The sequence below is a fragment of the Nyctereutes procyonoides genome, unplaced genomic scaffold (assembly GCF_905146905.1).
Source record: "Nyctereutes procyonoides isolate TBG_1078 unplaced genomic scaffold, NYPRO_anot_genome, whole genome shotgun sequence".
Classification (NCBI taxonomy): domain Eukaryota; kingdom Metazoa; phylum Chordata; class Mammalia; order Carnivora; family Canidae; genus Nyctereutes; species Nyctereutes procyonoides.
This window is the reverse complement of record NW_026575042.1, coordinates 2038328-2063403: the sequence shown is the minus strand read 5'-3', so window position 1 is coordinate 2063403 and position 25076 is coordinate 2038328. Positions and strand designations below refer to the sequence as shown.

The 25076-nt window shown below is 43.4% G+C and overlaps 1 long non-coding RNA gene across 11 annotated transcripts in view; it reads right to left on the bottom strand.

Moving 5' to 3' along the window:
- Window positions 1-24941, bottom strand: part of LOC129507223 (uncharacterized) — a 44145-nt gene extending 19204 nt beyond the window's left edge. For 6 of the 11 annotated variants that reach the window (XR_008663942.1, XR_008663948.1, XR_008663949.1 and 3 more), the window contains exon 1: window positions 634-12290. This is a non-coding gene — a long non-coding RNA (uncharacterized LOC129507223). Of the gene's footprint in view, window positions 1-633; window positions 12291-24869 lie in introns of those variants that run through there. The other 5 variants (XR_008663944.1, XR_008663950.1, XR_008663945.1 and 2 more) reach the window with 5 other exon arrangements.
- Window positions 24942-25076: the final 135 nt, after the last annotated feature.

Genomic DNA, 25076 nt, shown 5'->3' with positions numbered 1-25076 from the left:
GTGAAAGACATTTAAGCTGTTTATCGGGTGAGGCCACTGTGAGGCTCAGTGGGGGCTGTTTACCCCGTGAGGCCCAGGAGGAACAACCCCAGTGGCGGGGCCAGCTCTGCAGCCCTGGAGTCAGCCCCCGCAGTAGCTCCGGAGCTCTCCGTCTGCAGGGCCTGGAGGCTCCGGGGCGGGGCCGCTGATCTGCTCAGCTCGGGGCAGGAGCGTCCTCGCTGTCCTGGGCCCTCCCGGCCTCTGCCTGTCCCGGCGCCCTGTGCTCCGGGGCCTGCGCTGTTGGATTCGCGCTCCCGCCCCGCAGCCCCCTCCGCGAGCCGCCGCCCGAGCCCCTCCGAGCTTCTCCGGCCCCGCCGTGCGCGCTGCAGCCCTTAGGGAGCTCGGCGCACTCTCCCGGGGCGCAGGTGTCTGTTAGTGTCCCCGGGAGCCCGAGGGCATCCCCGCCCTCCTGGGTCCTGCTCCAACTCCCTGCGGGCCCCTTTCCGCCCGGGAAGGTTGGTGCAGCTCCTGCTCCTCCGGGACGGGGCTCTCCTGTCCTGGGGACACTCGCCCCGGCCTCAGCCCGGCTCCTCGCGGGGCCCCTCCCCCTCGGAGGCCTTTTGTTTCTTTATTTCTTTTTCCCCGTCTTCCTACCTTGATAGAAGCGCGAACTCTTCTCCCTGCAGCATTCCAGCTGGTCTCTCTTTAAATCTCAGGCCAAATTCGTAGATTTTCAGGATGATTTGAAGGTTATCTAGGTAATTTGGTGGGGACAGGTGACTTGGGATCCCTACTCTTCCGCCATCTTGCCCCTCCCTCTGGAAAATTGTTCAATAAAGATTAAAATTTTAAAAAATACGATGCAGTTTGGCAGTTACTAAATAATCAATAATTAGTTTTCTAGAGAGCAGGAAAGAAGGGGATACCTTTGAGAACCTGAACTTAATCCAGGCATAGACTTACTTTGAATTTTTTTTTAAGATTTTATTTATTCATGAGACACACAGAGAGAGGCAGAGACATAGAGGGAGAAGCGGGCTCCTTGCAGGGAGCCCGATGCGGGACTAGATCCTAGGAGCACAGGATCATATCCTGAGTTGAAGGCAGGCACTCAACCACTGAGCCCCCTAGGCACCCCACTGACTTTGAATTTAAACAGGAAAGTAGTCACTAGTGAAGAGAGATGCAGGAATATGTAGCACCATGGCAGGGAGCTGCAGCCTTGCTTCAGATGTACTTCTTCAAGTGTGAGATAGGACAGGAGCCCTTCTGAGGTAAGGAGATAGGTGAGAATTTCCTAGATTCAAAAGACAAGAGGAATGTCCAAAATGTTACAAAGCAGGAAGAATGATTAACTATCAAGGCCTATGGGGTTGCCAGATATTTATAAAACACAGTAAGGATATGAAGCTGCAGCCATAGGCAGGGGAGATATTCTTGTCTGGGATGGAGGTGCTTAGAAGTCAGAAAGGCTGAGGGTTATCCTCATGGAGGAGACTGATCTCGGAACTGAGGAGAGGTACAGCTGACTTACAGGGTTGGGTCAGTTCCCCCAGAGAGTCCCCTGGGTTGGGAGAAACTGCATGTGGGGGTCAGCTGTGAAGAGGTTGGAGAGGAGGGTGTGATAAGAGGCCAGGAGTCTCTGGGTGTGACCTGAGAGGTGACACATTCAGGAAAAATCTGGGTCTGACATCTAGCCCTCAAGATCAGCGTATGGCGAGCAGCCCGGGTGGCTCAGCGGTTTAGCGCCGCCTTCAGCCCAGGGCGATCCTGGATACCCGGGATAGAGTCCCACTTGGGGCTCCCTGCATGGAGCCTGCTTTTCGCTCTGCCTGTGTCTCTGCCTCTCTCTCTCTCTCTCTCTTTCTCATGAATAAAAATAAAATTTAAAAAAATGAACCACTCTTATAAAAAAAAATCAGCATGGCTAGGGGTTGGAGGTTCAGAGACAGGCAGAGCTACTTAAGTTGTAGCTCTGCCATTTTCTAGACACCTCATACTATCCTTTAAATAAAGCTTACTGGCCCTAGCTCTTGTCTCTTGTTAAATGCTAAGTACTCCATAAGTAGCAGGCTTATGTGAGGATTCAATAAATGCATACGTGTAAATCCAAGTCGCAGATTCTCTATCATGCCTGAAATGTTTTCTCTTTTACAGATCTCAAGATCACAGAAATGTGATTCATCATCTTCCTAATACATTATCAGTATTTGTGCAGTGCAGTTAATCATGACCATTGATTTGGGTAGTTTTTCACAGTATACAAGTACTTTCCTACACATCAATCATGGAGTGAAGAATGATTCTGGTAATGAGGGACAGACCTCCAGTTACCACTGTACTAGGAGGCTATGTGAACATCACCCAGTTTCCCTGCAATTTAAACTTTAGTCTGTATTTGGTGACTCTATTTACCCTATGGGGATTGTGGTACCAACATTGGACTCATAAAGACTGAACTCCAGCTTCGGTCCTGTGCAAGGAGTTGTCATAGCCGGCCTCATGTGATGAGAGTCACGGACCCTCCAGCATGACATGAGTTCTTGGGTTTTTCTACCAGCCATTAAACAGATCTAAAGAGGACTGGCACATGTCCAGGGTGATGGAAAGCAGAGCGAGGGTAGAAGCTCTGGTATTGCTTGAATCCCACATACAGAGGAGCCATGCTAACAGATGGCAGGTGCATCCAGAGAGTGGGAACAGGGCACAACAGGGAGGTTTCGAGCTCTAAAGTGCTGACATGCATGCCGGAGAACAAATGCTGGTGCAGTTACCCAAGAATTCTGAAAGGAGAAGTTCAGGACTAGTGTCTTTGCTGTGGAGACATGAGTCCCCAAGTGATTATGCTGAGGGTTTCCTCGGACTTTATGTTTCATCCTGAAAATTAAAACTAATGAAATAATAACTGTGAGCAGAAAGTCTACTTCAAGTATAAAACCGCATGATTTTCATATTGTCATCTATGAGATTAGGATAATATCTCCTTAAAGTGCAGAGCAACTCCCTTCCTTTGGACCCCAGGAGATGTGGGGGCTCACCCTGTCAGTGCACCCCTGTGGGTTGGGCCGAGAGAGCATCATCCCCAGGTGATTGGTGGGGGATTCCTGCCTGGTGTGTCCAGTGATGCTTCCAAATTCTGGATTCTCGTGGCTTCTTTTTCTTTCCCCAGTTTTATCAGCCCGGTTTTCAAACTGTTCCTGGATGAGAATACATAGGAGAGGTGGTGGCTGAGTTCCTGACAATGAAATAACAGATAAGTAGGGACTTGACTTTGTTGCTGAACTGAGCCATCTTGGCCAAATAGCCAGGTTTCTCCTTTTGGCTTGGGTGTTAAAAGTGCACTCAGGAAATACTGATGCTAGTTATATTCACCATTTTAGGTGCAGGTCAGGTCTGCTGTGGAAAGAATCTCCTGCCTACATTTACACTCACTGTTCCAGCTTCCATGAGTAGAGTGACTTCACGGAACAAATGGGAAAGGTTCTCTTCTTTTCTCTTTTCTCTTCTCTTTTATTTCTTTTGTTTCTCCAGTCCTTGGGTTCAGGGGACAAACAAGTCCTTCGTATCATTTAGGGAGTGCAGGGGCCTTAGGCATGTGGTGAAAAGAAAAGGCAGAGATAAGTGAGAGAAGTATCTAGACCAGTGCAAAGGTAGGTGTTTCATCAGGTGAGTCCAGGTTATGGCGCTGGGAGGACTGTGGGACTGAGCAAGAGAGAGCAATGAGGAGTCATTTATTTTCCCTAATGTTAAACATTCAAATGTTTTTATATACTCTATACTTGAACATCTTGATAGCTTCAAAAAGGATAAACAATATCCCCTTACCAAACTTATTCACAACACCTCAATCTCCCACTGTGTTAACTTTTATTTAATTTTGAAAATCAAACACCATGTATGCAGAGTATTATTTTCTTAATTTGGAACTCCGTGCTGAGGAGGACTAGGGCAGACAGAACAGGATGCAGGGTGTTGGTCAGAAAATGACAGACGAGGAAGCTACAGGCTCCAGCTCCCCAAAGTCACACCAGTAAGACAGCCACAATCTGTCTGATCCAGCTGGGACCCAACAAGTGGCATCAAGGGTCTCTTTTCTTCTCTCACCCCTGCCTGTCCTGGCAAGAGTACCAATTAGCCCCCAGGATGGGTGTGTGTATGTGTATCTTTCCCCTCTCTTCCTGGCACCCCTAGAGTTGTGACTGTGCCCCCATGTTTCCAGAGAGTAATGGTTATGACCATGCAAACTAGAGATGCCTGTCGGTCTTGTGTTTTTAGTTGTTGAATGGCCACAAAGTGTGTGCAGTGGGTCCAGGTGCAATGAGTCATTGATTCTTGCTTCCTCCCTCTTCTACAAAGGATTCAACTTTCTTTGGGAACACAGCCCAAAGTTCTTGGGGTGAAGGACTGCACTGGGGTAGGTCTGGAAAAGCAGCCCCAGGCTGGAAGGATTGGGGCAGGTAAGTGAATTGCTAGGGGGAAAGGCTATGAGGGGAAAGGCTGAGGACATAGGAAGCTTGGCCTATAAAGTCAGGGTCCTACTGGCTCCCAGTTTGGCTAGGGTCTCAGAGGAGCAGAGAGGGGCTGGCATGCTAGCTACCTGCCAGGAGAATATAGCAGGAGACAGCAGAAAGCAGGAGGTGTGGCTCATAAATGTCTCTGAAGATAATCTCCTTTGTGGCTACTGACACCAGGATACGGGGAAGACTTTATTCTTGTTTTTCACAATCGTTTGAGTTATTCCAATTCCTTGCCTTTCTGCATAAGTTTAAAAACTTCCATGTACTTTTCTTTTCTTTTTACATCTTGGATTTCTGCCACTTGCTGTTTTCCTTTAAAAGTTTATTATCAACATCTTTCTCTGTCAGAATCTATAAATCTATAAATGTGGCTCAGGGGTTGAGTATCTGCCTTTGGCTCAAGGCATGATTCTGGAGTCCCGGGATTGAGTCCCACATCAGGCTCCCAGCATGGAGCCTGCCTCTCTCTGTGTGTCTGTCATAAATAGATTTTTAAAATCTTAAAAAAAAAAGCTATAAATGTATCCTATAATAATATAAACAAACCACAACACAAATGGATAGCACTGCATTGTGTTGATATGCTAGAATTTACTTACCTGGTCCCTCTTCATGACTATTTTTTTTTTTTTTACAAATGTTCTGTTTTGATAAAGGGTTAGTATCCAAAATCTATAAAGAATATTTCAAACTCAACACCCAAAGAACAAATAATCCAGTCAAGAAATGGGCAGAAGACATGAACAGACATTCCTCCAAAGAAGACATACAAATGGCCAAAAAACACAAGAAAAAATGCTTCATACCACTCAGCTCAGGGAAATACAAATCAAAACCACAATGAGATACCATCTCACACCAATCAGAATGGTTAAAATGAACAAGTCAGCAAAAAATCAATGTTGACTAGGATGAGGAGAAAGGGGAATCCTACTACACTGCTGGTGGGAATGCAAGCTGGTACAGACACTCTGGAAAATAGTATGGAGGTCCCTCAAAAAGTTAAAAATAGAGCTACCTTAGGACCCAGAAATTGCAGTCTTAGGTATATATCCCAAACATACAACTGTGGGGTCTGAGGGGGCCCCTGTACCCCAATGTTTATAGCAGCAATTTCCACAATAGCCAGACTATGGAAAGAGCCCAGATGTCCATTGACAGATGAATGGATAAAGAAGATGTGGTATGTATTTACAATGAAATATTATTCAGCCATGAAAAATGAAATATTGCCATTAGCAATGATATGGATGGAACTAGAGGATATTGTGCTAAGCCAAATAAGTCCGTCAGAGAAAGACAATTACCATATGATTTCACTCATATGTGGAAATGAAGAAACAAACCAGAGGAACATAGAGGAAGAGAGGGAAAAATAAAACAAGATGCAATCAGAGAGGGAGACGAACCATGAGAGTCTCTTAACTATGGGAAACAAACTGAGGGCGGCTGGAGGGGAGATGTGGAGGGATGGGGTAACTGGGTGATAGGCAGGAAGAAGGACACGTGATGTAACAAGAACTGGGTGTTATATACACAAGTGATGAGTCACTGAACTTTACCTCTGAAACTAATAATGCATTATATGTTAATTAATTGAATTTAAATAAAAAACACATGTTCTATTATTATAACATGTGATGCTGATATTACTGTTTTTATTGTATATGTATTTGCAAATGATCCCACATTCGTTATTGGTATTGACTTTTCTTGTTGGACATGTAAAGATCAACTTGCTTACACTCTATGTGGTCAAGTTTATTGATCTTTCCTTTGTGGCTTCTAGGAAGTTTTTATTTTTATTTCTTTAAGATTTTATTTATTCATAGAGACAGAGAGAGAGGGGCAGAGACACAGGCAGAGGGAGAAGCAGGCTCCATACAGGAAGCCTGACGTGGGACTCGATCCCGAGTCTCCAGGATCACACCCCAGGCTGCAGGTGGAGCTAAACCGCTGCGCCACCGGGGCTGCCCTTCTAGGAGGTTTTTAAGAATGTAAGAGAGATGTGCAGGCTGGAATTATGGACTAAATATGATTCGTGGTTCCAATTTTACAGTCCATGCCTGCCCACACCCCTACATATTTCACAAGGCCACTGGGAGCCTGGGAACTCTACTCTTACTGTGAGAACACTGTGAAGGGCTGTCCTCTCCACAGCACCAGGAAAATTTTCATATTCCTCCGGAGCTTGGAAGCAGACCCCGTAGCCATGAGAATTCTGTGAGGAAGTTCTACCCTTCTCAATAGCCATCACTCCAGTAAATGATAGTTCCTAGGCCCTGCTGATAAACTGTTCCAAGTCTGTTTCCTTCTGCCAGGATCTGCCCTGCAGGCCAAGAGGCTCATAGCAGAGGCACCCATGGCCACACTGGATGCAAAACACCTCTCATGGGCCCAGGTTGGAGATCCAAGGCTCAAGCAGAAATGATCCATGTCTTTTCAGCTGATGACTGTTCAGGTGTCAGGGATAGCTGGTGGACACTTATATATCTTCTTCCTCCAGAACTCCAGGGAAATGGGCAATAGATAGGATTTCAGTGCAGAAAGGGAAACAGTACTCCAGGAGCCCTGTGCACTACCAGGATCATTGCTGGGGTGCCAGAGTGTTGGCACACCATCCACTTCCCCAGGAGTGGCTCTGGAGAAGGGTACGGGCCAGCACTGTGCTCCAGAGTCACTGAAGTGACAAGAAAAGATCAACTGGTGTGCTCCAGTGCCCCTTTGCCCATGGGGACTAGTGGGAGTGCTGGGCACCAAAGAGGAGACAGTGTTCATGTCCTATGTACTTCTTTGTGCACCCCAGTGGTGGTTTTTCCTTTTCTAATTTTTCCAAACATTGCTTGGTAGTGGGGATCTCTCATGGATGTGCATGGAGGGCACCAGGAGGCCTCCCAAATACAGTGGATCCTCCCATATATACTCATTAGAATGTCACAATTATTAAAAGTCCCCACTAAGTAGCTGGGGACCCTCTCCAAATGGCTGATGTGAGAAGCTTCCCTGTATTACCATCAATGAGGGTTTGAAGTCCTTGGTCCAGTCACCTGGTGTTCCACTCTCATCACCTTGGGTCCTAGAGCCATCTGAGTGCCATTTTCATGAGAAGTGATGGGTTACCTGTCAGCTGTTTATAGTTTTCTCTGGACCTCACTGGGAAATGTTCATGAGAGCATATCTGGACTTGCTGCTAGAGGGCTACTTAGGGAGGCCATCTGCATGAGTGATGTCATCCTGGTGGTGTCCTGGGATCCTAACTAGTGACCTTCTCAACAGCTGGCTGTCACCTGTTGCCTATTCCCAGAAGGTCCACCAGATGGTCATGGGGTTGAATAGAAAATAGAATGATTTAACAATTGTTTGCCTGTCACTGAAATCCAGTATATGATAGACATTAGGAAGGTAGAAATTCCTGAGGTTTGTTTGTGGCAATACAAATTACCATTGTTATACTTACTCTTCATTATTTTAATGGTAATATTGTTCGCCGTCAATGACGGAAATATGAATCAAGTTTTTCATTCCACAGAATTTGACTGATTAAAGATGATGAAGTAGGGGTTTGGGTATGCAGAGTTTGAATCCCCTGAAGGCCAAGGATCTTCTCCCTGCAGCCCACACATATGGTCTCACACAAAATCTGAAGCAACCAGCCCAGAAATCCAGATCCCAACCTCTCAGGACTTGGTCAATGTCTGATATCTTCCTCATTTTTTTTTTATCTTCCTCATTTTTAATCCTTCTTTCAACTAAGAACCAAACGGGGAAAGTCAAATATGTTCCCCTAAGCAATCAGCTAGGATGCTTATAGTCAACCCATCTCCAGCTTCCTCATAGCACACCACTACCTGGGATGAAGGCATGCTTTCCTTTTCCTGTACCACAAAGCTTTCCTGCTCCTCCTCCTGTCTCTGAGTCTGCCAAAGCAAATATGATAGCGGACTCACTTGCTGCATACAGTTGTCTCTGAATACACAGTGCTCTTTCTCATTTGGAGGTCTTTGTTGAAGTCTACAGAGGTTAGTAGAATGGGAAGCAAAAATTACTCAGGATAAAAAGCATTGCTCCTGTTAAAGCTCTAAAGAGATTTTTTACTGATTAACCACAGTGTTTACAGCTAAGATATAATTCACATACCATAAAATTCACCCTTTGAAAAGGATACAATTCAGTGATTTATGTCTTCACAAAGTTGTGCAGGCATCATCTGTCCCCAATCCAGAACACTTCACCTCAGAAAGAAACCCACTAACCCCTTTAGTAGTCACTTTCCATTCCACTCTCCCCATTCTTTGGTGATGACCAGTGTGCTTTGTGTCTCTATGGAGTTGCCTATTTAGTATATTTCAAGAAAAAAGAATTTTATGATTCGTGGACATTTAGGTTTGGCTTTTTTACACTTCACATCATAATTTATTTTCTACAAATCTATAAAATTTTCCCTCACAACCTTTTCATGATACATTTCCATGGCATTGAGCACTGCCTTCCAGCCAAGTCTAACTTGCCCTAGCAACCTTCAACTCTCAGCAAACCCAGAAGGCACCAGTCAGCCATGTGTACTTTTTCAGAACTCCTGAAGCCACCCACCCCTACCAGGGCTCCAGCAATGGACAGACCCCCTGATGGCTGGGGAGTAAGGGAAGTGTTGTGGCAATGGCATGTGGAGAAAGGGATGAGAGAAGAAACAGACTGCTAAAGCCCACAGCAACTGATATTCCTAGTCTACTCTGAACCGAGGACCAACCATGTCCAGCCTACTTAGCTTGAGAGATCAGAAGCAATTGGGTGCCTTCAGGATGGGATGACCATGGATGTGAGCATCCAAGGCTGGGCACCCCAACAGTCAATGCTCTGCCATGTCAGGCTCCAATCACCAACGTGCTTCGAAAAGCCCTGGGGTCTCCTGACCTCTGTTGCTAAGCTGCTATTGACATAACCTCCATCATTCTGTGGTCCAAGCCAATAAACTGTCATCAGAGTTCCCAGGAGACTGTGCAAGCTCAGAGTGTGTGGCCAGTGGCATCAGATCCTGGTACAGCTGGATGTCATGAGGGAGGAAAGTCAAGTCCCCTGTATTTCAATGTTACCCTGGAAGCACCTGCCCTTCTCTTACTCACTCTGGCATCTCTCCACCCAGGCATTCAACACACATGGCTATGGAGTAGGCGGGATCTCAGGGACAGCAGTAACAGGGTATCACAGGAACTGCAATGTCTTACAGTGACCAGTGCCAGGCACCTGCTCAAGCTCCACCTCCAGCAGCCGCTCTAGCAGAGCATCACTGCCTGATTCACTTAGGGTTAGGAACAGGAGTTCCAAAGGCACCAGTGATTTGTCCTAATTCACACACAGAGTCGAAACCTTAGGTGTGGGGCTCCTAAAGCTGTCCCTGAAGAATAGATCTCCTATCTAGGAGACAGGTTGATCCTCAGATAGTTACAGTCTATTTGGTTAAATATAAAAGGATGTGGTCAGGAGAGAGGAGGTGGTGAGCTCAGCGTCCTGGTCCTGTTTCCCCACTTCCTGCTGCCCCATGGCCCAGCCACTGAGATATCTTCCTGCCAATAAACTGAGCTTCCATGTTGTCTTGTGTTGCCTCAGACACAACAGAGGAATGGCTGCCCTTCAAGTGGTAATTAGGTTTCATACTACTGAAGGATACAGGCCTAAGCTGTCTTCAAAGTGTAAACAAAGATTAAAGTTTCCAGAGAGGTGAGGATTAGAACAGAACCCTGGGGCACCTGATCTTGGAGGAAGAGAGGGAGGGTGGGAGAAGAATCCTATCTTTGGTGAACTTGACCTGTCTGTGTTTAATCCTTTCACTTATTCATCATTAAACCATCTTTGCATTGTTCTGAGCCCCTTTCTGCAATGGCCAAGGGTCTTCACAGAGTTCACAGGCTGGAGAGGTCATTGAAGTGTGAACACAACACTTGGAGCTCACAGATGTGAGGGTGCAGGGAGAAAGTGTGGGGTTCGAGAAGTACTTCAAGGAAGGGGTGACATCTAACCTAGAAGTTCCAGAATGAGTGACCATCTACCCAAAGCCTGGCACTCAACAGTAGCCAAATACAAGACAAATGAATGAGCAAGTAAGTGAATGAATGGTTGTATCTCTAACATATTAGGAAGAGGAACAGTATACCCAGGCTGAGGCATGAAGACAGGGGCACACTGAGGGACAGGTGGGAAGGGACTGCAGCCCAATGTTGGTCTCACCTTCTTTACTGGCATCTTATAGCCACAACAGCATGAGTTCCAGCTGCTCAGGGAGTGATTGTTTGTCTTCTGCTCTGGGGTACTGCTTGTCATTTTCAGCAACAATGCCTGTGTGCCCTCAGTGTCCCCAAGTGTAACTGTGCAACCCTCAAGGAGCCTTCGGGGGTAGGTTGAGGCACAGCTTGGTGGCGGGGGCAGGGAAGGAGAGAATGACAGGGGGTCCTTCAGAAATGGAATCATGGCAGGGGATACATTGGAGGATATGTAGAAGAGGCTTTCTCAGGGCATGTTGGTGGGGCTATTAGGGGCTTCCCTCAAAGAGAGGGACTTCAGCAAGAGATGATGCAAGGGAGTAGGTCAGTGTGGGACCCAGACTTTGAGAAGTTTGGGATAAACAGAGACAGAGAAGGCTGGAAGGAGATGAACACAGGGAACCAAGACCATCAAGGTCAGAGGTCATAACCCACCTGAGAGTGGAAGGGGACTGAGGATGTGGAAGAAGTTCATTGACAGGAATCATCAAGATAGAGACCCATCATGTTCATTCACAGCCTTCTCATTCCTAACAATGCTGAGACCAGGGAGGCCCTTCAATAAACATGTGCTGACTAGTCCCAAATCACTTCTGTTTCTACTTTGAATTACTCTTGTAGAATTTGCTGAAATTAACAAATTGATGACCAGGTTCAGCTTAATTACCTCAGAAGTGAAACCTAGCATTACGCATAAAAGCAAAATATGACTCCAGGTAAAGCTAAGAAACCAAACCATAAAATAAGACTATCAACAGGGCCTTTGCACTTGTTCTTCCAGACTGAAGTATCTTTCCACTGTACTTGTCTGCTCCCTAAATGCATTCAGCAATTTGCTCACACTTCCTTCCTGACTTTATTGTTCCTCATAGTACATATCAATACCTGACTTTGTGTATGTTTAACTTAATTTTTACTATTCTGTCAGCCATATGAGAATGAGGACCTCCCTGCTGCTTCACCCCTGTTTTGCCCTCGTGTCTCGAACAGGCCTGGCACACAGTAGGCTTAGGTGAATGTCCTCCAGGTAAGCTTGAATTGGGGACACCTAGTAGTCTGGGAGCACTGTCCCAGATGGAGATGAAGGAGGTCAGAAGGACAACTTGCTGAAGCTTTCATTGTAGTAATATCTCCTGGGGTTAACCTAGGAGGCAATGAGAAGGTACTCCAATAAGAAGGCTGAAAGACATTAATATTTTTCCCAGAGCTGGAACAAATCATCCTAAAACTTGTATGGAACCAGAAGACCCCAAATAGCCAAAGGAAAGTTGAAAAAGAAAACAAAGCTTGTGGCCTCACAATTCTGAAAGGCAAGCTATATTACAAAGCTGTGATCATCAAGACAGTATGGTACTGGCACAAAAACAGACACATAGATCAATGGAACAGAATAGAGAATCCAGAAGTGGACCCTCAATTTTATGGTCAATTAATATTCGATAAAGGAGGAAAGACTATCCACTGGAAGAAAGACAGTCTTTTCAATAAATGGTGCTGGGAAAATTGGACATCCACATGCAGAAGAATGAAACTAGACCACTCTCTTGCACCAGACACAAAGATAAACTCAAAATGGATGAAAGATCTAAATGTGAGACAAGATTCCATCAAAATCCTAGAGGAGAACACAGGCAACACCCTTTTTGAACTCGGCCACAGTAACTTCTTGCAAGATACATCCAAGAAGGCAAAAGAAACAAAAGCAAAAATGAACTATTGGGACTTCATCAAGATAAAGAGAGTATTTTAAAAGCACCAAGGAAAAAGGAAACAGATATACACAAGGGCAAAGCCATAAGGTTATCAGATGAGTTTTCAGCAGAAATTCTTCAGGCCAGGGGCAGCCCGGGTGGCTTAGCGGTTTAGCGCCTCCTTCAGCCAGGGGCCTGATCCTGGAGACCCGGGATAGAGTCCCACATCTGGCTCCCTGCATGGAGCCTGCTTCTCCCTCTGCCTGTGTCTCTTCCTCTCTCTCTGTGTGTCTCTCATGAATAAATAAATAAAATCTTTTTAAAAAAAAAAAGAAAAAAAATTCTTCAGGCCAAAAGAAAGTAGTAGGATACATTTAAGATACTGTAACCAAGAATACTCTATCCTGCAAGGCTACTATTCAGAATAGAAGGAGAAATAAAGAATATCCCAGATGAACAGAAGTTAAAGGCATTCATCACCACTAAACCAGCCTGATAAGAAATGTCAAAGGAAATTGTTGAAGTTAAAAGAAAATACCATATTAGGAGGAAGAAATTGATGAAAGGGAAAAACATTTCACAAGTCAATGCAAATATATAATAAAAGTAGTAGATCAATCACTTATACAACCAATATGGACCAGTTAAAGCACAAAAGCAGTAACAATCAGTTATATCTACAAAAATCAGTCAGTGGATACACAAAATAAAAGGCTGTAAAGTAGGACATAATATACAGAAAATGTGGGAGGGAGAATAAAAATGTAGTGCTTCTAGAATGAATTCAATCTTAAGTGACTGTTAACACTATAGACAGCTGTACATATACAGACAGATGTTATATATGAACTTACAGGTAACCACAAATCAAATACCTATAATGGACACAGAAAATAAAGAAAAGGAATCAAAGTATAGCAGTAAAGAATTCCATCAAACCATAAGTGAAAAGAGCAAGAGACTAAAGGAACAGAGAAGAACTACAAAAACAACTGTAACACAAGTAACAAAATGACAATAAGTACATGTGTCAATAATTGCCTTAAAAGTAAATGAATTAAATGCTCCAATCAAAAGACACGGGGTTACTGAATGGATAAAAATCAAGACCCAGCTCTATGCTCTCTATAAGAGACTCATTTCAGACCTAAAGACGCATGCAGATTGAAAATGAATGGACGGAAAAACCTTTACCATACAAGTGGAGTTGAAAAGAAAGCTAGGATAGAAATACTTATATTGAATAAAACAGCACAAAGGTGATGTGCAACAAGGGACAAAAAGGACATTACATAATGATAAAGTTTATCCAATTAAAGTTTATAACAATTGTACATGTTTATGCACCCAACCTGGGAACACCTAAATACATAAAGCAGCCATTAACAGACATAATGGAAGACAATGATAGTAACACAATCATAGTGGAGAAATTTAACACCCCACATATATCCATAGATAGAATATCCAGACAGAAAATCAACAAGGAAACAGTGGATTTCTATAACACAATAGACCAGATGGACCTGACACATATATACAGAACATTCCATCTTAAAACAGCACAATATGCATTCTTTTAATGTGCACATAGAACATTCTCCAAAACAAGTCTCAGTAAATTTTTTAAAAATAGAAATCACTTCATGCATCTTTTCTGACCACAAAAATATGAAACTAGAAATCAATCGTAAGAAAAAACCTGGAGAGAATATGGGGAGGCTAAACAACACATTATTTATTAAACAATGAATGGGTCAACCAAGAAAATCAAAGAGGAAATTTTTAAAAATACATTGAGGAAAATGAAAATGAAAACACAATGATCCAAAATTTGGGGAATTCAGCCAAAGCTGTTGTAAAAGAAGAGTTTATAGCAGGATAGTCTGCCACAAGACGTGAGAGAAATTGGAAATACAGAAGCTAACCTTCCACTTAAACAAGCAAGAAAAAGAAGAACAAAGCCCAATCCAGTAGAAGGAAATAATAAAATTACAGCAGAAATAAATGAAATAGAGACTCAAATAACAATACAACAGATTAATGAAACCAGGAGGTTTTTTTTTTTTTTAAATAAACAACATTGATAAAAACTTTGGCTGGACTCATCATGAATAGAAAAAGAGAGGATGTATAAATAAATCAGAAATGAAGGAGGAGAAATAACTCACACCACAGAAATACAAAGGATTATAAGAGAATATTATGAAAAATTGTACACCAACAAATTGGGCAACCTAGGAGAAATGGATAAGTTCCTACAAACCATAAACTCTGAAATGATGCATGGTTGCATGACTGATTTCTGAGACAAATTGGCAAATGGCAAAAGCATGTCAACACAGTCCCCCAGAGGTTCAGCACACAGCCATGTCAGGTGCATCTCTAAAATTTAGAGTCTTGAAACTCTGCCATGCCCCTGAGATAAAACACAGGAGTACCCTGCCACGTGACAGGCAGAGAGCTCTGACACAGGCAGACTGAAGGCAGGGATTGGGTGAAGCCAGGAACACTAAAGGAGTGATTGTTTGCTCTCCTGTGAGAGCTTCCTGAAGAGTGGTGGACATGAACTTCCTGCTCTGAGGACCTGAGAGCCTGGCACACCATTTCTACACCTCTTCCCCAAGTCCACCCCCCATATATCAGCACTCACTGACTTCAGTATGAAAAATAGCACCACCCAGTGCTGGCCTAAGCAGCATACACCAAGCCCTGCCCCCTGGGCCCCTGCAGATACTTCTACACTAGGGATAGTTCACCTGAGAATCAGCAAGAAGGCCTCACCCCCAGAAGACCAGTACAAATTTCTCACACTCACCAAGTTTCATTTCTAGAGGAAGTAGGATCAAGCTTACTTTTTATTATTTTATTTTATTTTATTTATTTATTTTTTTAATTTTATGATCTAGCTTGTTTTGACAAGCACACCAAAATATGCCTAGGCTCTAGCTGCCTTTTTTCCCTTTGACAAGTCTCAATACAGTCATTACTCTCAGGAGCAGGAATAAAACAGGCTTTACCATCAAAAACAAACAAACAAAACAAAACACAATAACCCAGACAAAATGGTAATTTAGAGGAATTCACCCCAAAAAACAGAACAGGAAGAAGTAATGGCTAGGGATTTAATCAATACAGTTATAAGTAACATATCTAAACTATATTTTATTTAAAAAAAAATTTTTTTTTATGATAGTCACACAGGGAGAGAGAGAGAGAGAGGCAGAAACACAGGCAGAGGGAGAAGCAGGCTCCATGCACCGGGAGCCCGATGTGGGATTCGATCCCGGGTCTCCAGGATCGCGCCCTGGGCCAAAGGCAGGTGCCAAACCGCTGCGCCACCCAGGGATCCCCCTAAACTAGATTTTAAAGCAATTAATTATAAGGATACTAGCTGGGCTTGAGAAAAACAAAGAAAACACTAGAGAATCCCTTATTGCAGAGATAAAAGAACTAAAAAACTAGTCAGGCCAAAATGTAAATGCTATAACTAACTCAAACCTGAATGGATGCCAAGACAATGAGGATGGATGAATCAGAGGAATGACTCACTGATATAGAAGTTAAAATTATGGAAAACAATGAAGTTGGGATCAGCGGTTGGCGCAGCGGTTTGGCGCCTGCCTTTGGCCCAGGGCGCGATCCTGGAGTCCCACGTCGGGCTCCCGGTGCATGGAGCCTGCTTCCCGGTGCATGGAGCCTGCTTCTCCCTCTCCCTCTGCCTATGTCTCTGCCTCTCTCTCTCTCTCTCTCTCTCTCTCTGTGACTATCATAAATAAATAAAATTAAAAAAAAAAAAGAAAACAATGAAGCTGAAAAAAAAAAAACAATGAAGCTGAAAAAAAGGAGGAAAATAAAATACTGGATTGTAAATGTACACCTAGGGAACTGAGCAACTCCTTAAAGCATAATACTATTTGTATCACAGAAGTCTCCGAAAAAGAGAAAGAAAAAGGAGGGAAACTGAGGGGGGGGGAATTAGAGAGGGAGACAGCCATGAGTGACTCCTAACTCTGGGAAACAAAGGGTTGCAGAAGGGGAGGTGGGTAGGGGGATGGGGTAGCTGGGTGACGGGCACTGAGGAGGGCATTTGATGGGATGAGCATTGGGTATTATACTATTTGTTGGCAAATTTAATTTAAAAAATTGAAATTACTGTGGCTGAGTTTCTTTTGCTCAGCCACAGTAACTTCTTGCAAGATACATCCAAGAAGGAAAAAGAAACAAAAGCAAAAATGAACTATTGGGACTTCATCAAGATAAGAAGCTTTTGCACAGTAAAGGATACAGTCAACAAAACTAAAAGACAACCTACAGAATGGGAGAAGATTTTTGCAAATGACGTATCAGATAAAGGGCTAGTTTCCAAGATCTATAAAGAACTTATTAAACTCAACACTAAAGAAACAAACAATCCAATCATGAAATGGGCAAAAGACATGAACAGAAATCTCACAGAGGAAGGCATAGATAGACATGGCCAACACGCACATGAGAAAATGCTCTGCATCACTTGCCATCAGGGAAATACAAATCAAAACCACAATGAGATACCACTTCACACCAGTGAGAATGGGGAACATTAACAAGGCAGGAAACCACAAATGTTGGAGAGGATGCGGAGAAAAGGGAACCCTCTTACACTGTTGGTGGGAATGTGAACTGGTGCAGCCACTCTGGAAAACTGCGTGGAGGTTCCTCAAAGAGTTAAAAATAGACCTGCCCTACGACCCAGCAATTGCACTGTTGCACTGCAGTCCCTCCTTTCACTTATAATCCCTTTCACTATTTCTTATATTCCCCGTGAAACCATATGATCATTGTGCTTCTCTCCTGGACTTATTTCACTCAGCATAATACCCTGCAGTTCCATCCACATCAAAGATTTACCCCAAAGATGCAGATGCAATGAAACGCCGGGACACCTGCACCCCGATGTTTCTAGCAGCAATGTCCACAATAACCAAACTGTGAAAGGAGCCTCGGTGTCCATCAAAAGATGAATGGATAAAGAAGATGTGGTCTATGTATACAATGGAATATTCCTCAGCCATTAGAAACGACAAATACCCACCATTTGCTTCAACGTGGATGAAACTGGAGGGTATTATGCTGAGTGAAGTAAGTCAATCGGAGGACAAACAGTGTATGTTCTCATTCATTTGGGGAATATAAATAATAGTGAAAGGGAATATAAGGGAAGGGAGAAGAAATGTGTGGGAAATATCAGAAAGGGAGACAGAACATAGAGACTCCTAACTCTGGGAAACGAACTAGGGGTGGTGGAAGGTGAGGAGGGCGGGGGGTGGGGGTGAATGGGTAACGGGCACTGAGGGGGGCACTTGAGGGGATGAGCACTGGGTGTTATTCTGTATGTTGGCAAATTGAACACCAATAAAAAATAAATTTATTATAAAAATAAATAAATAAACAAAACCTCAAAAAAATTGAAATTAAAAAAATTGAATTTAAATAAGAAATTAAGGGACGCCTGGGTGGCTCAGCGGTTGAGCGTCTGCCTTCGGCCCAGGGTATGATCCTGGAGTCCCAGGTCGAGTCCCCACATCATGCTCCCTACATGGAGCCTGCTTCTCTCTCTGCCTATGTCTCTGCCTCTCTCTGTGTGTCTTTCAAGAATAAATAATATTTTAGAAATAAATAAGGAATTAAAAATAAATAATAGGGAAATGTGCAAAAAATAAATGTTGGTGAGGATGTGGAGAAATTGGAATCTTGTGTTTTGGTGGTGGAAAATAGAATTCATGCAGCTGATGTAGAGGACAGTTGATGTGAAGTAATTCTGAACACAGAATTACCAGATGATCCAGCAATGCCACCTTTGGATATATACATAAAAAAATTGAAAGCAGGGCCTAAATGAGTTATTTTTACACCTATGTCTATATCAGCATTATTCACTACAGACAAAAGTTGTAAGTAACCCAAATGTCCATTGATGGATACATGAATTGATAAAACATGGTATACATACACATTCAGCTTTAAAAAGGAAATTTTGATTCATTCTACAATATAACATGGATTAACCTTGAGAATATTAAATAAACCAGCCACAAAAGGTCAAATACTGGATGATTCCACTTCTATGAGGTATCTAGTCAAATTCATGAGACAAAAAGTAGAATAATGGTTGCCTGGGGCTGGTGGGAAGAAGGAATGGGAAGTTACTGTTTATTGAGTTTCAGTTAGGAAAGATCAAAAAGTTTTGGAGTTGGTTAGAGGGAATGGTCGTAGAACAATGTGAATATACTTAATACCACAGAACTACACTCTTAAAAATAAAATGGCAAGTTTTGTTATATATGTTAATTCAAAATTTTCATCTTACTCAATAAATGTTTTTTGAGCTCCTAGACTGAGCCCTGGGGATTCAGTAAAGGTGGAGCTCTTCAGTCATGGAACAAGTAAACAAGTAGATAAATTACAGGGTGCTAAATGCTGTCAGGGAAAGAGGGGGCCACATAACCTGCAGCCTGGGTGTGTTTCTGTGCTTATGAGGAGCAGTCAGGGAAAAAAAAAAAATCCCACAACTGCTGGAGTCTAGGTTCAGATTTGAAGGAGAGGGAAGTAGTCAACTGGAGGAGGGACTACAGTGAGGGAGTATACCTAGCGGTGGGTATCAACTGTGTGCAGGAGACAGGAATATGAAGTACTGGGGTGCAGAGAAAGTCCGAGTGGCTGCAGATTCAAGGGCTGGCAAGTGGGGGGACTTGCCCCCACTAGACATGCCCACTAGACATGATGAACTGAGTAGAAGCATAAAATATTTTAAGTCGGGTCCGGGTTTAGGTCACATCATCACTGAGTTTTTAGCAGCATGTTTGCAGTCTAGATGGGGAAGAAGATGGATAAACACACCCACACATACTGGAATTTTAATACAAAGCTTCAGAGCTAAGTTCTAAATCACAGTGGTCTGGCACAGGAGGGCATTGTTCTTATATATGTCTCTGAGACTCTTCTCCCCTCTGTAGCTTCTGAAAGTTTAGCTTTTCCCAACTCCATTTTTAACCCCTCCCCCTATGTACTCTCCACTTTGCTCATCTCTGTCCTCAGCAGTTAAGGTGAAGAGATGAAATGGATCCAGTCAGATCCTGGTCTGGATTGAGGGGAGCTGATGAAGCTGCCACTCAGTTAAATATATATACTTATTGAGGACCTACCATGTTCTTTGTAGAGTGCTCTGAGGATACAATGGTGAGTAAACTGACCCAGGTCTCGAACCCTATAGGGTTGACAGTACAGTGGGAGAGAAACAGAATCATAGATCACCCTCTGTGTCTATAGTTGCGAACATCCCCATTTTCACTTTCTTTGGTTTACCTAAGGTCAACCACAGTCTGGAAGCAGATGATCCTCCTTCTGATGCACTGTCAGGTCAATAGTAGCCTAACTGTACATCACAATGCCTACATCACTCACGTCATTTCAATTTATCCCATGGTTATTTTTATCATCTCCTATCATCACAACAAGGGTGAGTATAAAACAATAAGAGATCTTGAGAGAGACTATGCATTCATGTAACTTTTATTATAGTACATTGTTATAATTATTGTTTTATTATTTTTTTAATAATTTTTTTTAATTTATTTATTTATGATAGTTACAGAGAGAGAGAGAGGCAGAGACACAGGCAGAGGGAGAAGCAGGCTCCATGCACTGGGAGCCCGACGTGGGATTCGATCCCGGGTCTCCAGGATCGCGCCCTGGGCCAAAGGCAGGCGCAAAACCGCTGCGCCACCCAGGGATCCCATGTTTTATTATTAATTATTGTTGTTAACTTCATACTGCGCCTGATTTATAAATTAAACTTTATCATAGATATGTATGTGTAGGAAAAAACATAGTATATATATGGTTCAGTACTGTCCACAGTTCAGGCATGGGGTATTGGGGGGGTCTTAGAACATGGATAAGGAGAAACTATTGTTATTTTAACTGCAAAAAAGGTGCTACTTCCTCCTAGTAGGGGAATAGAATGTGGGATCCTAGGACAGGCACTGTACTTGAGAAACTAATACAAACTGCTCACCAGAAGGAGTTGTGTGCAGCACATGGAGACCTCTGAATGACAGGCCAGGACAGCCTTGGTGGGCTGAGGGAGGGAAGGGAATGAGGCTGCAGAAATGCAGGACCTAGCTTATCACAGGCAGTGGAACCTCCTCTGTTATCAAGGCTATCAATCCCTCCAAATGAAGAATAACAAACCTTGCTGGTCTCTGGGACACATTAGCATTTTACTCTGCACAGGATTTTGACCACAGAGGTAGGAGAATCCAAATTCTGTTTTTCACAATCAAACAAATAAATGTTTGACTTAGATCCAACCAACCATGGGGATCCCTGGGTGGCTCAGCGGTTTAGTGCCTGCCTTTGGCCTAGGGCGTGATCCTGGAGTCCCGGGATTGAGTCCCACCTCAGGTTCCCTGCGTTGGGGCCTGCTTCTCCCTCTGCCTGTGTCTCTACCTCTCTCTTTCTCTCTCTGTGTGTCTCTCATGATAAAACAAATAAAATCTACAAAAAAAAAAAAAAAAAAGATCCAACCAACCAACAGTAACAAAAGAAGAGGAAAGTCTAGTAAATGAAAACACACGTTAAGGATATAATGTATCCTTCAATAATCAATTTTAATGATTAAGAAAATATACGGAATTGAAATTAACAGAAGAATCTATCAATAAAATCAACCTAAAGAATAAAATGAATAGCAGTTTCAGTACTGAAACTCCAAGGTGTTAAGACAACAATTCTGTCTTAGACTTCTGTCACTGTCTCCTGAGTGACTTAGCACAGAAGTACAGGATTGTGGAATTCCAAATATATGTAAACCCTGGAATGTGTGTGTGTAGAGAGCATGCACGCAAGTGCACGCACCTGGATGATAGCTATCGGTATTACAATACTGTGGTAGCACTGTTGGTGAACAGTTATCAACTGGAATGTGCCCTCTGCTAATAAGGCAGGTACAATGAGGGCAGAGAATGGCTATTAGATTTAATAAGGTGAAGGTCACTGGTGACTTGGCGATAGTAGTTTCAGTGCAGTACTGTGATTGAGAGGCTAACTGGAGTGGATTCAACAGATGGAAAAAATTTGATGATGTACAAGAGGAAAGAATTGCTAAAAAGATTTCCCTAGGTAGGGAAGGGGATATAGAAAACAACCAAACAGGCTAGTCACAGAAGGCAACAGAGATAGTCCATCTAGTTAACAGGCAGCATAGATGGACACAACTGATGATAGCTGGGTAGATGTAGCGGGAGTCTGTGATTCTCTTCTGGTTGTTTCTATTTTACTCCTATCAACATAGAAATGCCCTGTTCTGAAAAAAAATTTAAGCCAGAAGGCAAACTCCTCTCTGAGGTCATGGAGTTGTAATGAACTTGTACATGAGAGGTGGGGGGTAAGAGCCTGACAGAAAGAAAGGCCAGAAGTAATGTTGGTCAGAAGCAGTGGCACAATGATGCCATTATGCACAGTGCAGAATGCAAAAGCAATGTTAGCTTAGTTTCCACTTTGTTACCACATCAAGTCTCACAATTACCAACCTTTTACTTAGACCTTGCATTCTGCAAATATGAAGACCTCCTCCAGCTATTAGTGCTAAATCTGTCGAGCTGACCAACTATAAGTACTGTACCTGAGGCCCACCGATGAGGAGCCTGTACATCTATCTCAAAGTGCTATAAGAGAACTGAATGGTTCATGAATTTTAACTGCAACATCCTAAAGCCTGAGACATGTAATTAGAAGGAATTGCAGTTGTTAGGATATACAGTTTCTGGCTATCACCTGTAAGTAGCAAAGTTGGACAGGTCATGGAAGGCCTTTAGACTACTTGTCAGGAAAAGGAAACTGTCAAACACCCCAACCCATTAAAAGGAATATACAGGGGATCCCTGGGTGGCGCAGCGGTTTGGCGCGTGCCTTTGGCCCAGGGCGTGATCCTGGAGACCCGGGATCGAATCCCACATCAGGCTCCCAGTGCATGAAGCCTGCTTCTCCCTCTGCCTATGTCTCTGCCTCTCTCTCTCTCTCTCTCTCTCTCTCTCTCTCTCTCTCTGTGTGTGTGTGTGTGTGTGTGTGTGTGACTATCATAAATAAATAAAAAAATAAAAAAAATAAAAGGAATATACAGACTACTATACCTCCTCTGAGTTTGGATTTGGATCTGTGACTGTCAATAAACTATATGCACATGGCGGGGGGGGGGGTACTGCTTAATCCTCTAAGCTTCATGTACTTATAAGTAGTTTTATGCTTATTTTATTCTGACATCTCAGGCAACTAAAAAAGGTTAACTCCAATTAATGCATTCATAATTTTAGCTGAATGCTAATTTAAATGACCGAAACCGTCAGACTGGCCTGCACATCAACAGAGTAACTAGAGTCATGTTTTTGAGGAATAAATAAAATTATTTTTCCACAGCAGCAAAAAGAGGTTAAATATAAAATTCTGTTGCTAAACATACAGAAATTATAGTTTGCCACTGCAGGAAAAAAACTATTAATATAAAGATAAGACAACTGATCTAATTCTACTGAACACCAGAAGCCCTATTCTTACTCATGTACCTCAGGGGTGGTTAAATTTTATCTATAAAGTCCCAGATAGTAAATATCTTAGGCTGTGGAGACCATATGGTCTCACGTATAACCACTCAACTTTGCTTGTAGGGCAAAAGCAGCAAGACAATATATAAATGAATGTCCCAATAAAATTATTTTTATTCAAGCCCCTGCTTTGGGCTCCATGCTGGGTGTGGAGTTTACTTTAAAAAAAAAATTATGGACACTAAAATTTACAATTCATGTAATTCTCACATGTCATGAACCCATCCTTTGATTTCTTTCACTTTTTTTCCTTTAAAAAATTATTTTAATTCAATTTAGTTAACATATACTGTATTATTCGTTTCAGAGGTAGAATTTAGTGATTCACTAGTTGCATATAATACCCAGGGCTCATTACATCCAGTGCCCTCCTTCATGTCTATTGCTCATTACCCCTTGCCCCATCCACCACCCCTCCAGCATCCCTCAGTTTGTTCTCCAGAGTTAAGAGTTACGGTTTGCCTTCCTCTCTGTTTATATCTTATTTTCCTTCACTTCCCCTATGTTCATCTGTTTTGTTTCTTAAATTCCACGAGTGAAATCACATGGTATTTGTCTTTCTCTGATTGACTTATTTCGCTTAGCATAATACCCTCTAGCTCCATCTGTGTCCTTGCATATGGCAAGATTTCATTTTTGATGACTGAGTAATACTCCATTGTACATATATACCACATCTTCATCCATTCGTCTTTCAATGGACTCCTTCCATGGCTCCTTCCATATTTTGGCTACTGAGGGCATTGCTGGTCTAAACATTGGGGTGTATGTGCCCCTTCAAATCACTCTATTTGTATTCTTTGAATAAATCCCCAGTAGTGCAATTGCTGGGTCCTAGGGCAGCTCTGTTTTTAACTTCTTGAGGATCCTCCAGACTGTTTTCCAGAGTGGCTACACCAGTTTGCACCCCCATCAACAACGGAAGAGGGTTACATTCTCTCTGCAACCTCGCCAACATCTCTTATTCCCTGAGTTGTTAAATTTTAGCCATTCTTACTGGTGTTTCAATTTATAGTTCCCTGATGACTTCCTCCAATCACTTGTAAAAATGTAAACCACTCTTTGATCACAGAGCCAACCAAATTCTTGTGGTAGATTTGGCCTGCAGCCCCATCCTATATGATAAACAATTTCTGGTCACTGAAGATGACCACATATCTACATTTCAGTAAAGTTACCCAATAGAGACAATTTAGAAGCTTAGAGGTTAATGTCAACATTTTTGTTCTGCTAAGATTAGAAAGCAGTTGTTACTGCCATTTCTGGAGATTAACAGATTAGGTCCTCCAGCCCCTTGCTATACTTGAAAACCACCCATTTGTGAGGTCTCCTAAAACCTGGAAACCCAAACCTTCAGGAAGAGCAATCTAAGTGGACAAAACATCAGCAGATCCTACAAAGCCCTCGGTTTTGCAGGCACAGCCGTGAAACACGGGTCTTCAGGAATGCAGGCTAGTGGCGAGAGCTCCAGTTGTAACGCAGCAACTCAAAGCATCAGGTCAGTATCGCCCCTCCGCACTGCACCGGCATCCCTGAGGCTGACAGGACTTCACAGCGCGGACGCAGGGCCCTGGACACGCACACTCACGCCCGGGGGGGGGCGGCCCTCAGCGCACCCCCCCCCCCCGCCCCCGAAAACCCACAGCCTGACCCGGGCAGCCAACTGGTTCTCAGCCTCCTTCCCAGGCGCCAGAGCACACAGAAAACCTCGCCCAAGCACGCTCCTCGCGCCAGGAAAAGAGAGATAAGCAGAAAGAGCATACCAAGGGAAGCAGCGCTACTACTCACCGTCCACCTCCGAACCGCCAAGATAACCAACCACTCGCCCACAGCCGCAGAGACTACTTGGTCGCCCCGGATAGACTTGGATCCCGGAGTCTCGCGACATCTCGCTACTGTCAGACGCTCCAATAGTAAGACATCTCGCGGGAGTCCCCCCGCAGCGCCGGAGGGTCAGGTGACTTCGCGGCTCCGCCCACGTCTTCCAGGCCGCGG